This window comes from Piliocolobus tephrosceles, unplaced genomic scaffold (genome assembly GCF_002776525.5).
Source record: "Piliocolobus tephrosceles isolate RC106 unplaced genomic scaffold, ASM277652v3 unscaffolded_31475, whole genome shotgun sequence".
NCBI lineage: Eukaryota > Metazoa > Chordata > Mammalia > Primates > Cercopithecidae > Piliocolobus > Piliocolobus tephrosceles.
The window spans coordinates 10,299-21,617 of NW_022314838.1; the positions used below are offsets into that span (position 1 = coordinate 10,299).

At 48.5% G+C, this 11,319-nt stretch overlaps 1 pseudogene; it reads left to right on the forward strand.

Annotated features, from left to right (window-relative positions):
• Positions 1–8,771: 8,771 nt before the first annotated feature.
• Positions 8,772–9,668, forward strand: LOC111533739 (annotated as a pseudogene).
• Positions 9,669–11,319: the final 1,651 nt, after the last annotated feature.

The following is an 11,319-nucleotide window of genomic DNA, read 5'->3' on the forward strand; positions in this document are numbered from 1 at the left end:
GACTCCCCTCCTGCAGGAGCGGGAAGGATGGGCATAGCACTGGCCTGCCAGACCACATCTCCAGGCAGTTTCAAACCATGGCTGCTCAGGTGAGCCATGATAAAAATCAACACCAAGTCTCTCTGAAAAGTGTACATGTCAAGAGCCACACCTCGGACCAGACTCAGCAGAAATGGATGTTGCAAGGTTTGTTCCGAGACCTCCTCTCCATGCCCCCTCTCCCCGGGACCTCCCTCCTTGCACTAGGGGCCCAGGGCCAATGGACCGCTCCCTTGCCTCTAGCCCAGTGCATTTTCAGGAACAGCTCCCAGACTGTACCAGACCCTGAAATGTATTCACTGAATGCACTATTTCTTCAAATGATCGTAATCACCTGACTATAACAACAATTGTTTAAAAGTGTTCTCTCTCTCTCGGGAATTGTGCCATGAGTTTCAGCAAGCAGCTTTGCTTCTCTCTACTGCAATTCTATCATTTGCAAAATGTTAACAATTACTGTGTTCACCCATAGCATTGTTGTAAAAAGCCTTAAGACCCACTTCATGTAGCCTGCTTGGAGCACAGACCCTGTCACATGGTAAATGCCCACTGAAGGTGAGTTATCTGTAGCTATCATTACTGCCACTCTAGCGAACAAAAGGAGTTGATCAGGTCTCATTGTATCATCATGAAAGGATGTCCATGTAGACCGCGGAGTGGGAGTAGGGGACTCAGTGTTTCTCAGGTACTATTTTGGTTTTTACAAATTGTACATGTATATTTGTAGGTACACTGAAAAAGATCTGGAAGGAAATACACCCAGTGTTAACAGTGACTACCCCAAAGACACATTCATCCAAACACACAACAGAGAAACACTCACTATCTTTCTGTCTTCCATATCATTTGAGCTATTTTAAATAAGCATCTATGGCTTTTGTAAAGTTTTTGAAAGGAATTTATTGCATTTTTTTCTGGAGAAACAAGCAGGAGCATGAAAAAAGTGGAAACAGAAGGTAAAATGGAATGGGACTCAATGGAATTGAGTCCCAGCCAGGATCAGCAGGCACACGAACCACACACCTCTCACTACAACTCAACACCAGCTCTCTCTTCTCTTGGTCCAATGGCCCAAGATCTAGAGATAAAATATTTATTGTGATCACATCAATCACACCAAGGAGCTTGGAACCACCGTTTCAAACTCCTCTGGTTCTGTGCACCTGCCCGGGGCTGTTAGCTTTCCTCCTGTGTCTTTGGCTGGCCTGTAATCCCCTAGTGGTGGAAATGCACCCTGACACTTAGCCATCATCCCCACAACACTCAGCACTGCATAGAGACCAGGGCAGTGATGCCCACTCGGACTGTGATTCTACTTATAAAGCAAAGGACCAGGGACCAGATGTGACTTGTCTTTGGTAACTCACCAGCTGTTGCTTGAACCAGAACAAAGCCAGGTCTCCTGATGCCCAGAAAAGACCTAGACCCTATCCCACTAGAAACGCGGTGGAAATGTTTTGCTTCCTGTGAAAAGATGCACTACTGGAGAAGATGGGTGCAACTTCTCATGGAGGCACTCAGCCCAGATCACCAGGAAACAGGACTGCCGGATGAGACACTCGGCCCAGATGACCAGGAAACAGGGCTGCCAGATGAGACACTAAGCCCCTCCACTAGAAAGGAAATCTGGTTGGGCAGTGCAGGGAAATTCACACAGGCTACCCCGGCCCAACAGCAGCAACAACATGAACAAAACAAAAAATACCTGACCGGAAAGCCGTAGCCTGGCTAGCAAATTCGAAATAGAGCCACAATCCCAGCAGCACATATCACTGCAACACAGAGCTTCAGTCAGTGTGCGCACACTTTAAGTAGAAATGTAAAATGTCCATGTTTTTGGAACAAGGGGGCTATTTTTGTGTGTGTGTGATGTCAAACAAAACAGCTCAGAAGAAGCTGTTGGCAAGGAAATAGAAATAGGCGCCCTTACACATTGACAGTGAGATAACGGTATGGCTCTAACGGAAGGGAATCGAGCAACACCCATCAACATTTAAAATGTGTAGAACCCTGGATCCCACAATTCCATTTCTAGCAATGCATCCTATGAACATATTCCTGCAAATATGCAAGAATTACGTACAACTCAGCATTGATTAATCCAAACGGTTGGGAACAACCTAAATATTTACCAGTGGGGAACTGGTGGAGAACGGTGTTTATCTTATGCCAACATCTGTGTTTTTAAAAAGAAGACACATAGGCTGGGTGCAGTCGCTCACACGTGTAATCCCAGCACTTTGAGAGGCTGAGGCAGGTGGATCACAAGGCCAAGATATCCAGAACATCCTGGCCAACATGGTGAAACCCTGTCTCTACTAAAAATACAAAAATTATCTGCGCGTGGTGGCGCACGCCTGTAGTCCCAGCTACTCAGGAGGTTGAGGCAGGAGAATCACTTGAACCCAGGAGGCAGAGGTTGCAGTGAGCTGAGATCACGCCAGCCTGGTGACAGAGCAAGGCTCCATCTTGGAAAAACAAACAAACAAAACTGGCAGCAGTGGTCACAGGGCAGTGACTGGAGTAGGACTGCCTTTCACTCTCCAGGACCTTTTGAATGTCACTCATATTACATATTCAAAATATATGACTACAGCAAATATTTTCAAAGTAACTATGAAAAACTGGGGAAATAATAATATCTAACAAACAGGACTGCTGCATAATTAAAGGATGAAAAACATTAAGCACTATCAGTGTTCAAAGGAAAAACATTAACTCTAGTTTGGATGTCAGAGCGGGGATCGTGTAAAGGAAGTGAGTACTTCAAGTCTTGAAGGATGGAGAAGATTTAAAGAGGCAGAAGTGTGGAGATGATGTCCCAGATGGAGATAAAAACATAGGCAAAGACGATGAAGAGATGAGAAGGTATAAATTCTAAGTGCAGCTCTCAGGCTGGGCTGCAGAACAGGGCATAGGCAACAAGCTGGAGTGCAAGGCTGATGGCGGGAATGGAAACACTGAAACCCAAACTTGCATATCACGCCCGGATCATGAGCCTTGAATGCCAAGCCAGGGAACCCGTCCTTGATCTTAACAATGAAAAATCACTGGGCTAGGTGTGGTGGCTTCTGCCTGTAATCCAGTGCTTTGAGAGGCTGAGGTGAGAGGACTGCTTGAGGTCAGGAGTTTGAAACCACTAAACACAGCAAGACTCTGTCCTTACAAAATTGTAAAAATTAGCTAGGCAGGATAGCACACCTGCAGTCCCAGCTACTCAGGAGGCTGAGGCGGGAGGATCACTTGAGCCCAGGAATTTAGGGTTACAGTGAGCTGTGATGGCACGCCTGCATTCCAGCCTGAACTACAGGGCAAGAGCACGTCTCAAAAATAAAATAAAATGAAATAAAATCACTAAAAGTTTGTGTAGACATAAAGTATAAAATCATACCATATATGATTTAATCCAGATATATAATATAAATTAGAGAGGGAAAAGAGAAATTAGGAAGCTATTATAAGAAGACAAGACTCAACTAAGACATGAGCAAAGGCCCTGGGTTCACAGTGCTATCTTTATATAAAGGAATGAACTACCACATTTATTTTCACGGCATCACCAACTTAAACACAGGCTACAGTATTCTGGAGCCATCTCTGTATCAGTCAAATCAGATGGCCATAATACCATAGGCAAATACCATAAACAACACCATAGGCTGTGTGGTTTAAACATTAGTTTATTTCTCACAGCTCTGGAGGCTGGAAGTCCAAGATCAAAGTGTTGGCCAACTCAGTTCCGGGACAGGGACCTCTTCCTGGCTTGCAGACAGCCACCTTTCTCTTGTTTCCTCACACCAGGGCAGTGGGAGCTCTCTGCTTTCTCTTTTTATTTTTTATTTTTTGAGACAGAGTCTCACTCTGTCACCAGGCTGGAGTGCAGGGGCACAATCTCAGCTCACTGCAACCTCCGACTCCCTGGTTCAAGCAACTTTTCTGCCTCAGCCTCCCGAGTAGCTGGGATTACAGGCACATGCCACCACACACAACTAATTTTTGTATTTTTAGTAGAAACAGGGTTTCAGGATGGTCTCAATCTCCTGACCTCGTGATCTGCCCACCTCAGCCTCCCAAAGTGCTGGGATTACAGATGTGAGCCACCACACCCGGCCTGGTTTCTCTTCTTCTAAGGGCATTAATCCTGTCAGACCAGGGCCCACACTCATGGCCTCATCTAACCCTAATCACTTCCCAAAGGTCCTACCCCCGAATACCATCACACTGGCAGTTAGGGCTCCAGTACAAGAATCTGGTAGAGACATAAACATTCAGTCTATAACAATATCTTTTCAATCCTGTTGAAAAAAACAACCAAATGAGTCGGTGACAAAGTACCTTCTATGTAAACAAGTCCGGACTTTTCATATTTCTGCTAACACATTAAGGTCAATTGAAAATGTCTGATAACAAGAGTCAGAAGCAGAGATAAATGAAAGTTAGTTACTCTGCATTTTAGGCCCACATTGAGCTGTCTTTCAGTGACATTGTAGCACAAAGAACACTGCTTTCTATTCCTGGTTTTGCCACCAAAAAAGCTGGAACAGTTCCCTGTATTTCCATTTATCTGGGCTGACCTAGCAGACCTTCAAGATCCCTTCCATTCACAAATTCCACAAATAACTTCCTAACAACAGATGCTACACAAATAAACTACACTGACAAAGGGGAAAGCTAACACTAGCAAACAATGAGATGCACACAAGGCAAGACGTATAGAGAAGTGTATCAACCACAAACTTGTGGATGATGAGCTGGCGGTGAATAAAAACACATTCCCTAAAGATGGACAGAGAGGCAATGGCGCTGAGGTAGTATTGTTGAAGATTTATATTTAAATCTTCAAGATAAATGGCTCAATTGTTTGTATTCATTCTGATTAAATGTGAAAGTGAAAACTTCCTCCAGGGGACACAGATATCTAAAAAGTTCCCAATGTATCCAATTTGTCATTTGATATTTTTACTGACAAGAAAAATGAGGGACTGAATATACACACAGACCATGCCTGATCATACGTATAAAGACAGAACTCAGACCACAACCTGTAGCTGCCCACCCAGGAAACCAAACCCCTATCTACAGTAAACAGCCAGGAGGCCAGCCAGGCTATTACATCAGACAGGAAGTCAGACTGCTCTCTCTCCACAACCCAGAAACTAAACCACGACTCTGTCCCACGTGGCCAGGACTTGACTCAAAACTGACAGCCACCCTAATTTTGGTCCCTGTTTCCTGTTAGGATAATTCAGAGAGAGCCAAATATGCCCCTAACCAATCACATAGGGCAACTCACTTCTGCACAGCCGCCTGCAGCCCCCACAACAGCCTCCAGTGGGAGCCATTCTTTTCCATCCTAAAGCTTCCCCACTGCTCATCCGCCACTCACTTGCATGTCAGTCTCTGCAACACCCAAGTGGCAGTGCCGACTCTCTTGCAACAGCATCTCTGAGAAAGTCACCTCTGCCTGTCTAATGTGTGCGGCCTTCCTTTATTTACCCCAAAGAATGAGTCTTAAATGAGGGGCTTCTCTCTATATGGCCAAGCTATACAATTCAGAAGCCCAGCATGGCAGATTCCAAGCCTGGAAAAACCATACATCCCTCAGGTCTTCTTTCCACAAAACACAGCTTCCTTGAGCTTTTTTTTTTTTTTTTTTTTTTTTTGGAGGTGGAGTCTCGCTCTGTCGCCCAGGCTGGAGTGCAGCGGCCGGATCTCCGCTCACTGCAAACTCTGCCTCCCGAGTTCACGCCATTCTCCTGCCTCAGCCTCCCGACTAGCTGGGACTACAGATGATTGCCATCTCATCCGGCTAGTTTTTTGTATTTTTTTAGTAGAGACGGGGTTTCACCGTGTTAGCCAGGATGGTCTCGATCTCCTGACCTCGTGATCCGCCCATCTCGGCCTCCCAAAATGCTGGGATTACAGGCTTGAGCCACCGCGCCTGGCCTCCTTGAGTTCTTCAGTCACTCCGACCAACCAGGGAAGGAGCCACGTGTTATGGAAAGATCAAGGGCCTTGAAATCAAACTTCTGAGTTCATCAACGACTTCATCTTTCCACTTAAGAAATTACATGGGCTTGGCCACGCGTGGTGGCTCACACCTGTAATCCCAGCACTTGGGGAGGCCGAGTTGAGCAGATCACCCAAGTTTGGAAGTTCAAGACCAGCCTAACAAACATGGAAAAACCCCGTCCCTACCAAAAATACAAAATCAGCCTGGCATAGTGGTGCATGCCTGTCATCCCAGCTACTCGGGAGGCTGAGGCAGGAGAATCACTTGAACCTGGGAAGCAGAGGTTGTGGTGAGCCGAGATCATGCCATTGCACTCCAGCCTGGGCAAGAAGAGCAAAACTCTGTCTCAAAACAAAACAAAACAAAACAAATGACATGAACTTGAACAATTTTCTTAACTTCTCTAAGCCTCTATCTTCATCTTCAATAACATAATTTTACCTCCAAGATGGTATTAAATGGAATCCCACATGTAAAACAGCTGACAAATATTAGGGGCCCAACAGCTGTGCACTCCTACTGCCACCCCTCTTTACCCCAAGGGAGAAGCGCAAGATGTCCAGAAAAAGCCTGTTGATCCCTACACCTCAGCATCCTGTGTTCACACAAGGCGCAGTGGCATCCAGACTTACCGGGGTCACCCAAATACGAGACATGTTTTGATTTTTCAACTTAGGTACACACGGCTTCTAACGTTCACCATATACGATCCATAATTTAGAAGAGATTTTCCTACACTACCCCGTGGTTCTATTTTAGCAGACTTAGATGTGCCATAATAGCTCACTCCCTTAAGCCCTCTTCAGTATCAAAATCAAAACTTTAATCTGTAACACAGTTATCAGCAGTGAAAGTGGAAAAGGTACCTATGAGTCAAAATGACCCTCTGCCCCACCCCGCCCCACCCTACAAAAAGCTGTTCAGGAGTATTCGGGCTGCTTGTGAGAATGCTGTCTGTATTCCCAGGGACAGACAAACACCTACCCTGGTTAGAGGCTGCACTGCTCAGCCTCCAGGGTAGAAAGCTCCCCATACCCTCTACTCAAGGAGAAGAGAAGCAAAGGGGGTGGCCAGGCTCCAGGATGAGGACTGTTTAGTGTGGTTTCTGCTGCCCAGGTCACCGCTGCAACCTCCACCTCCTGGGTTCAAGCTATTCTCCTGCCTCAGTCTTCTGAGTAGCTGCGATTACAGGCACCCATCACCACTCCCAACTAATTTTTGTATTTTTAGTAGAGACAGGGTTTCACCATGTTAGCCAGGTTGGTCTCGAACTCCTGACCTCAAGTGATCCGCCTGCCTAGACCTCCCAAAGTCCTGGGATTACAGGCGTCAGCCACCGTGCCCGGCAGACCTGGTAAGTTTTCATCAAGTACTCTGAACTATGCAACAAACACTAGGAAGTAACAGAAAAAAAATTAATCTAAAAACCCTCTGGAGAGTCAAAGAAGTGCAGATTTAAAAACAGCATGAATACTTGGTTTCATGGTATTGAAAAAGGACCTCGCACTTACCCGCATGTACAAACTGCCTGCCCACCTCTATCAGAGCATTTTTCAAGCTGTGCTACAGTTAACTATGTACTGCCCAAAGCCAATCTGTCCCTGCAGACCAGAAGCTCTTGAAGACCAGGACTTCAGGAGAAAAAGCAAAACTTCAGAGAGAAGGGAGCCACCGAAACAGAGTTCATAGCAATGGGTCGGCAGGTGCTGATGACTGGAGGTGCGCGGTAGTCTTGGGGTCTGGGACAGCGGAGGGCAGAGAAGGCAAAAGGGCCTGCATGACACGCTACACGGCTAGGAACCACAGCTGCGGTGATTAGTTCAGTTTTATCTCGTATGCCTGTCACTTATACACCATCTGTTGTTCAGAAAGAACTTCAGGTTGAGTATTTGGACTCCTTGAGCCTTCTGCTGTTTGTCTCCAGGACGTTTAACACTCTTAAAAGGGGAAAACTGTCCAGTTCGATTATGCTTCCTGGGACATTACAGGTGTTTCAAAAGTTTGATGAAAGCATTCACTAAGGAGTGATTCCACTTTCTTTGGTTGTTGAGAAATACAGCGTCTGAGGGGCAGCATCAGGTCTTCCCATCAAGCTGAGAGTCTCCCCACCCACGGAACTCACCCTCACTCTCCCCTCACAAATCTGACCTCTAACTGTAACTGCCTTGGCCTCATTCCGTGGCTGTGGATGCTCCTGCTTGAAACGCACTTTCTAGCCCGCCAAATTCTTGGGAGAGATTCTTCCACTCTCCAGGCGCTAAGAGCTACAAAGTTCAATCTGCCTTTCTAATTTTTTTTTCTTCCCATTACTAACGGAAGAAATCAAGAAGCGCCGGGCAGAAGGGCCCTTCTCCCTCCAATCAGAGCCTAGCCCGGGGCCAGAGCAGGAAGCGCGGCGGTGGGATGCGCGGTGACAGCCCCTCGCCCCCCGGGACCCGCCGGCCAAGGCAGAAGTCGGTGCGGCAGCTGCGCGACAGCCGTAGGCCCGCACCTCTGGCTTCCTCCCGCCGGGGATGTGAGAGGATAAATCAGGGGGCCGGGGCAGTGCGCCCCCACCAACCACTTCCCCCGCACACGGACCCCCACTACACGCGCGTCTCTGGCGGGGTCGACCCAGACGAGCCACGGGGCGGCGCACAGCCCCACTAGCAGGACGGCCAGGACCCACGCGCGCGGGTCCACGCAGCCACCTATATAGGTGATAAAACACTCAGCCGTTATGTGGGGCCGGAAAAGAGCCCCCACCCAGAGTCACGGACCCCCTAGTAGGAGGGTCCGCACAGTCCCCTCGGTGAGTCTGGCGAAACAGTCTCACTGCCAGGGAGGACGGTGGAGTCTCCCACTCACGGTGACGCGGTCCCCGCCCCACGAGTGAGTCCTCGCAGGGCCCCGTCTGCCGCACGCGGGGACCAACCACGCCGCGGGGGGACCGGGCAGAAGCCAGCGCCCAGGTCCATGCAGTCCCCTCCGCGGCAGACGGGAGGAGCCGGGGAGCAGTGGGGACCGGCCGCCACCCGCAGGGCGACCAGGACCCCGCGCGGGCCCACGCGGTTTTGCAGCAGGTGCGAAGCCCCCGGTGCCACCCGAGGCCGAGACAAAGCCCAGGCGCACGGACCCCGGATCCCCACCCCGGAACCTGCAGGGCCCAGCTCGTAGCCGCCATGCCCGGGGCAGGGACCCCGTCGCTCGTCCAGCCGTCTCACCTCAGGCCGCCGCCTCGCATCGTTCGCTCCTCGCGGCGGCGCCTGGGCCGACTGGAGCGCAGCTGAGCAGCCGACAGAGCCTGGGTAGCCTCAACAATGGAGCCCGGGGGCGTGGCCGCCGGCGCCGCCGCCGCCGCCGCTTCAGCCCGTGTTCCCCGCTCAGGATCCGGCTCCGATCAAGGAGCTGCAGCTGGCTCGGGGCTGCGGCCGGGACACACAACGCACAGGAGCACACGACCCCTCCCGCCTCCCGCCGCCCGCCGCCCCGCTCCCTGGCCAATGGGGAACGAGCTATGCGGAGGGGCGCGGCTTGGGGGAACAAAGGGAAGTTGGGCGGGGCGGCGCTGGGACTGGGCGTACGGGGTTCCGCAGGAGGACCGGACCCAAGAGCTGGCCAGATCCTGGCCTCCTAGAAGACCCAGCTCAACGTCCACCTGGAGTCTGCTCTACAGGATGCGCTCATCTCAAGCCCAGAACTCAGGCTTTTAGGGCAGAGAGCAAGAGACAGGCTTGCTTTCCAAAAAGGGAAACTGAGGTCCAAGGAATAGGATTGCCTGCTGCCCGAAGTCATGTAGTCCCATTCACTCGTTCACCTTGTCATTCAGCAAACATTTGGAAGCACGTATGGTGTGCGTTAGGAGTGAAGTAGGGTCGGGCGCGGTGACTTGCGCCTGTAATCCCAGCACTTTGTGGGGCTGAGGCAGGTGGATCACTTGAGGCCAGGAGTTCGAAACCAGCCTGGTCAACAAGATGAAACCCCGTCTCTACTAAGAATACAAAAATTTAGCCAATCGTGATGGCGTGTGCCTGTGGTCCCAGCTACTAGGAAGGCTGAGGCAGGAGAATCATTTGAACCCGGGAGGTGGAGGTTACAGTGAGCTGAGATCCTGTCACTGCATGCAGTGAAAGCTTTCCAAAGCTTTCAACAGAAAATATAATGGCACACGTGCCTATTCTTGGTGAACCCAGACTTTTTATCTAGTCTGTGATAGTCAATTTCGAAGGACTGCTTAGGGTAATGAATCCTTCAAGTTGTAAAGATGAAGGGCAGTTTTTGGACAATTCCCATTTTGCTGTAGGAAAACTAATCTGGAAGAAGTAAAAGGGAGAGATTGAAGTGGGAGAGAACGGAGGTGGAAGATGAGTTGAGTTGATCAAATATTTGTTAAGCACCCACTGTATGTCGGGCCCTTACAAGGAAGCAAGCAAAGAACAAAAGCATGTTGCTCCTAAGAAGCCAGAGGCCAGTAACCTGGATTGCTATAGAACAGGAAAACGTCCACAAGCCCCTACAATACAGCACTGGCATAGGATGAAGAAGAAGTTTCTTTCTTGAGATAAATAGCATACAACCAAATAAGAAAGCCAAAAGTTACACAAAGTTCAAAAACCTAAGGCACCAACCCTTAAGAGATCTGATTGCCGGTGGTGACTTTGGAAGGAAAGTTATTATTAGGATTATTTTAGTACTAAGAATTTTGAGCTGTCTATCCAATATTTTCATCTGCACCTCTGCCTTGGTAATACTGTGTGTGTGTGTGCACGTGACTTTTCATGTGTTTGAAATATATTATCTATCCCACACTCCACATAAGTTTGGAGGTTAATTACATACAGGCTGATCTGAATCTATACTCTTAGGGACAGGGTTAAGCTACTCTGTCACATAGTGAAGAGTTGATATGTAAGAGACTCTGAACATCTTACCAATTATCTTTAAAATGTTTCCTTTTTTGTGAAGGGAAGAATAAGTATTTGTAAACAAATGCAAAAATATATTTAACTCAACAAAAGAACAGTTAGTTAGCCTTGTTATGATTAGCAGAGAGGATAGCTGCAGACACTATAAAATCACTCAGCAACAAGATTTGACAAAACCTTAAAGATGGCTCTATTTTTCCGGTTTTATACGGGAAAATATTAAGGCCCTGGCAATTGAAGTACTTTTCCCAACAGCGGAGTAAATGTCAGAGTCAAGGCTGTGTTTTACATCTTGGTTTTCCCACACATCCCACCCTATGGTTCTGTTGTGCAGTTCCTTTGTGTGACACCTCAAAGCCTGGT